The sequence below is a fragment of the Canis aureus genome, chromosome 28 (assembly GCF_053574225.1).
Source record: "Canis aureus isolate CA01 chromosome 28, VMU_Caureus_v.1.0, whole genome shotgun sequence".
Classification (NCBI taxonomy): Eukaryota; Metazoa; Chordata; class Mammalia; order Carnivora; family Canidae; genus Canis; species Canis aureus.
In genome coordinates, this window is record NC_135638.1 from 1,891,433 (window position 1) to 1,897,500 (window position 6,068).

At 53.1% G+C, this 6,068-nt stretch overlaps 1 long non-coding RNA gene across 1 annotated transcript; it reads left to right on the forward strand.

Annotated features, from left to right (window-relative positions):
* The first annotated feature begins 2,632 nt into the window (after window positions 1-2,632).
* Window positions 2,633-4,353, forward strand: LOC144300156 (uncharacterized). The gene is made up of 2 exons (XR_013366750.1): window positions 2,633-3,386; window positions 3,708-4,353. It is a non-coding gene; the product is annotated as an uncharacterized LOC144300156 (long non-coding RNA).
* Window positions 4,354-6,068: the final 1,715 nt, after the last annotated feature.

A 6,068-nucleotide genomic window follows, 5' to 3' on the forward strand; every position in this document is an offset into this window, starting at 1 on the left:
AAATGCAATTTCCCACTTTTGTTTACTTTGGTCATATTATTTTTCTATTTACATCTCAGCCAACCGGAGCTTGACGGCTGAGTCCACGGCAGGAGAGAGCAGCAGACGGGCGCCCGGTCTCTCGGTACCTGCCACGGGCGAAGCCGTTCCCGCGCGCTCGGGGCCCAGCCTGTGCAGCCTGCATAGACGGCCTCCGTACCCGACTCTGACCCGGACGCGGGCTCCTTTCAGCTCTGCCGCAAGCCTGTGACGTCAGGACCACTGTGCCCACTTTACAGACGTGAACGCTGAGACAGACTGGGCCGCCAGGACGCTCGGGTCATCAGCCCGCACAAGCATGAACGTCACCGACGGACGAGAGGCCCAGTGTCCGCACACGCTGCTATGCTAAGTGCCGATCAAAACATCCAGAACCCCTGATACACACCTAGGGCTGACCCCAAGACTCTTCACACCCCGTCTTGGTCCAACAACTCTACTCGCCGCCCGACCCAGGGAGTAGAATCAAGCCTGAAGTAAAGAGCTCCACCTGTTTTCTTAAAAAAAAAAAAAAAATTAAGAGAAAATCTGTAGATTTCCATTAACCACTGACCATATGCATGAGGATTTGATACTTCTACTCACACACACACACACACACACACATACACACACATGTCCTTTCCCCTTCTGACTCTTCTGTCGGGGGTGACCACCTTCAAACCGAGCCACGGCCACCCCTACAGGACACGGTCGGGCCCAGTAAACACCCCGGAGCTGCGCCATCTGGGGGACCATCCCCGGAGCCCCACTGTGCGCGGCACCAAACTGGCCCCGCAGAAACCTCCCGTGCAGACGCCAGGCCTCCCCCCGTCAAGGGCGCCCGACGGGCCGGTCTACTGGTAGTTCGCGGACTTGACTCGCTCGGCCAAGACCGAACGCGGAAACCCACTGGGCGTCCGGCACCGTGAGAAGTGGAGGCCGTCTTATGGCCCGAAATCCTAAGCGGGCGCTTAGAAACCAGCGTTTTGAAATGTGTTGCTATGGCAGAGGAGAGTGGGGCCTATGGATGGGACGGGCGCCTTGCACCGACCTGGAGCCCGAAGAGGGCCCCTGAAGGCAGGCCTACCCGAGCAGGACCACGCGGCGAGGGGGCAGTGGGCCGGGGGAGGAGGCCACTGCGTGCTGGGCATTTCCTGTCCTCCCTTTTGGCCTCTTAAGAACCTTCTACGGTTTTCTCCATAGGACAGAAGGGGAAACTGACGCCCTCTTGATTCTCATAAGGGCCGACTAGTCTCAGAGCCCGAGGGCAGCTCTGCAGACCCCCAATCCTGCTTCGTTCCTCTTCCACGGCTCCGCAAGGCAGCCAGCCTCCCGCGGGGCCCGTAGAGCCGTGAATGGGCGCGGGTGCCAGTCTAAGGCCTCCGTCCTGCGGGCCACTGGTCTCCTGAAGGACGTGCAGGGAAGGGCCTAGCGCCAACCGCTGTCGGGCAGCTGAGGCACACAACGGTGGCGCTGGAGCAGAACTCAGGGGCCGTCCGGAGAGTGCCTTCCTGAACTAAGGGCAGCCTGGCTCCCGGCCGGGGGCATTCACAGGCCCCCCAACACCTCCGTGACTTCCTCTTTCGAAGCCACGCGTTCTCTTGTATCAAAATTCCACTGCTTGATACAGCTCGGCCTGTTGTCTTCTTGTCTTCCTCCCCAAACCCGGCACCCGGAGACACGGAGAGGTTCCGCCGGCATCAGAAGAGAATTTGAATCCATTAGAGGCCTTCAGAACAAAGCAGCACAAGCCCTGATGGGTCAAGAGGCCGTGGGCATGGATTACATGAACATAACCGTGTAAATCCCCACGCTGACTGAGTGGGCAAACCCGCATGAGTGGGCAAACCCTGATGCATTTGGTTCAAAGAGCGGTCCCGCCACCTGCCACCCGCCAGCTGTCCTTCACCAGAAGCTCTAACCTTGGTGACTGAGGCTCTTACGAGACTCCAGAGTTCTCATTCTGAAAATGGTTCAGGCAATTTGCGGGATCTATGACGTAGTCCCTGTAGCAGCCCCTGTAAATCCTAAATGCCTAAATGCCAGGCTGTTCTCTCAATGAACACAGCAGTTCATTGGGTTTTCTGGGAAGTCACGTTCCATGTGTTTGAAGGGTCTCTGAACCCAGGTTAATTTTACGTTGGTGGAGACCTCCTAGATGCTGACACCCCTTACGTGCAGCAGAGGACCCCCCCCCCCTCGACAGCAACTACTCAGCCACAGCCACGGGAATCTCTCTGACAAGCCTCACCCTGACCCAGGCATCAGCCATGGGAGGGAACCCCGCCCCCCGTAAGTTTGTCATCACCATCAGACCAATGACCCCGTCGTCTGGCTGCTTCTTCCTCCCTCCTTTTTATGCTCTCTTCCCCCGTGGCTCCCCATGACCTCACGTGCTTTGGTCTGCCCATAACCTCCTCATCAGGGCGCTCCTCGTGCGGAGGAAAGGTCTCCCTAAAGGGGTACCTCCCCTGTAGGATCTCTGCACCCTCTAAGCCAGCCCCCCATCACATCCCCTGATCCGTGTCCCTCCAAAAGATCACCGAGGTAGGCTGAATGCAGTTGGAATCCCAGGGTTACAGTGGTTACCATAACGATAACTGATAGGAGTAAAACAAACGACACATCAGTAGGTTTAACTCCTCTGGGAGGTGCCTCCATCCTCACACTTCATCAGCCTAAAGGAACTGCCAATCAGACAGAGAAACAGTTGAGTGGGGACAGTCTATCCACAGTCCCCCTCTTTGCCAAAGCTCCAGGAGAACCTGGACCAGCACCCTGACACCTGGACTCCAGGAGAACCTCGACCAGCACCCTGACACCTGCAGCCGCCGCCGGCCTCTGCCTTCGCAAAAACGTTAACCTCGACAGGACTAAGTCCTCCCCTGCAGCTCAGGCGAGAATTGGTTGCGTCGTCGTCCTCAAACAGAGCAGCGATGACAATTTTCTATTTGTTAGATCTTCACTGAAACGTTCATTGGTGAAATCTTTATTAAACGTCAGTCACGCCAGGTAGAGAGGCCTGAGACGGTCTCCACCAAACTCACGACTTTATGTTCTAGATAAAGGGACCGACCTGTGTTCACAGCGTGGAAGGTGCTCCCCTCGCTAGAGCCACACATGCGGTCCCCTACAGGAGCCGATTTACAGGGGACTAATATTCTCCCGATGATACTGGGAGCAGGGAAGGGATTTCAAGAAAAAGGAAGGGTCCGTGCAAAGGCCTGAAGTTACGGGAGGCCAAGGCCAGGACCTCAGTCCATCCACGTGGAGAGCACCTAGCCCTTACCAACAGCCAGGCTCCTGATTTTCCTCTAGTTGGAAAACAGGCCCTGGGGACACAGCCAGATGGTCTACCCCGCAAGGTCAGTGAAGATCTAAATCCAGTGCCCAGACAACTCAGCTGGTAGATTGAATGAGGCACCATAGGAGAGTAAAGAGGGAGAAAAAAACACAAAAAACAAGAAACACTGGCCTGGGAACACATACTGGCTTAGCCACCAACTGCTATGTGATTTCAGGCAACTAAATTCTCAGCATTTGAGTTTCCTTATCTATGAAATGTTAAAAACATACATCTCATGAGGTTGTCTTAAAGATGCAATTATAGTTATTATATGGGAAGCACCTAACGCCCCACAGGGGAAAATCTTTCAGCACCCCTCGTTTCTGATTCCCGCCTCCAGGCCCAGATCCCTGGGGAGAGCGATGAAGCAGAGACGACTGCTTCCAAACACAGCAGAATGAAACAGCTCCCAGCACTCGGGTCCGAGGTCTCAGAGGAGCAATGGAGAAGCAGATGCAAGGCAGGCCTTATTCGACAGATGAGGCCTGTGTGTGCCCGAAATACACCCAAGGGCACAGGCACCCTAATTTGCAATGACCCTGAAGCCGGCCTTTAGCTCCCGTAGCCACCCTTTTTCTGGTCCTCTACCTTTTTTTTTTTTCCTTTAGCGATTCTTGAGCCCTTCTTAGCTAAGATCCAGGTTCTTCAATAATACTTTAAGGGGCAGTCAGCTAAGGACAAAAATCCAAAGAGATATCAGACAGCTGGGGAAGGCCATCCAGAAGTTCAGAGGGGGAGGGGGATGGGGAGGAGGGGAACGGGCACAAAACAAGCTCCCCCCACTCCGTATCCTCGTCAGGATCAGCTCTGACTCGTGTGCCAGGGTCTCCCAAGCATGAAGGATGATGCTGTTCTAGTTTACGTGCGGGAACTGGAAAAAGACCTTCAAAATTATTAGGATCATCCTCCGCCCCCAGACCCAAGACTATCTAAGAACTGCAGCAAAGACCCTAACATGTCTGATTATTAAAGAGACCTTCACTGCTCAGGAGCCACCAAGTGGATTGTTTGCTCTTTACTACACCTCCGCAAACTCAGGAAACACGTGCATATTGACCTCAACCAGCTCTGAGTGACAAGCAGGGAAAACAAAGCCGAAAAGAAGGGGCGGGGCGGGGGGGAGGGGGAATGAGTCCAATTAAATCAGTAAGATTTAATTGCCCATATGGAGTTAAGCTGGACAAGGGTGATACCAGAGGACAGCTGGAGGTGGGAATGTCTGCATCTATTAGGGGCTGAGTCCGGAGGCTAGGAAGGCCATGAGGCCATTTAACCCATTTCTTTCTTCTCTGGGCTTTGCTAACTTTCAACCAGTTTATTCCCATGATAAAATGCCACTTAGATTGCTCCCCCAGGAGACTAGAAAGTAGCAACCTCATTCGTTCATTCGGTGGACACCTAGTATGAGTCAAGGGGGCATCCAGGCCTCCATCACGTTGAACGCTTATGTTGGGTGAACATAGGAGGGGTCCTGACCTTGGTAAGGGAAACTTCATAATCTGAAACCCCCCTCCAGCTGCCCCTCGGTGCAGTATTGTCCCACCTACCCTGATGCTTCTCTTTTTTGCTGCTGCCATCAAAACACAGAGCACCTTGGAGGTAGCTTGACCAACTCTACTTGACCCGTAATCGAGAAGACAAATTCCCTGACCTCAGGACAGCACTGAATCCGCTAGAAGAAAACGTCTTCAGAGAGGTTTATTTTATAGGGTAGATCCCACAAGACTGTGTGCTCAGAATAAGTAATCCAACATGATAAAGGTCACGTTCAGAGTGTCCCTAAAACGCGGGCACATGTGGTACAGGACATGAACAGACTCCAAGCTCGCAATTGCTTTGTTTTAACCTTGGCAGCCCCGCAGCTTGGCTCCCACATTCAAAGGGATGATGTATTTTCCCATATTTATTATTTGCACTGGACTACTGAGGAAAAAAAGCAGGGCAGCAGGCCGATGTGTCTCAGTGTGCCTGCCAGGAATAACAGAGAGGCCTTGCACCAGCGCCTCATTAGCTTATGGAAAACAGTTCCCTAAGGAAACTGCAGGGTGTAAATAAATTTAAAACATTTCAGCTTTTCGAGGCCTGCAGATGCCAAATTTGTAAAACAGTGGTGGCTGAAGAACGCTGTAACATTCTGTTGCACGTCTCATAAATTTAGCATAAGTTCCGTAGCTGTTAATAAGCAAGATGACGCGGATCTCACGGACACACTTTTTTAATGCAATACGCGTTTTACTTATTTACAAGCAAAAATTTTGTCGGGAGGGTACATTCAGCCTAAAAGGCCAGGATGGTTGTGGAGATACCTACGCACACACCTGCCTAAGTCACGGCCCTGTTTCAGGAACTACCCTCTAGGGACACTACACCCCACGCCCCAGCAGAGGGGCGGAAATTGCCACGCGCCTCCCACGCCGCGCTGAAGCGCATCAGACACCAACGAGCAAGGCTTAGACGCGTATCTGGATCTCTGTTGGCCGTTAAGACACACGCATACACACACACATGCACACACACAAAGAGGCATCTTCAACAGAAGTCATAGACGAGATTTGTTTTTAAGATTTTATTTATTTATTCACAAGAGACACAGAGAGAGACAGAGAGAGAATGAGAGGCAGAGACCCAGGCAGAGGGAGAAGCAGGCTCCATGCAGGGAGCCCAACGTGGGACTCCATCCCGGGTCTCCAGGATCACGCCC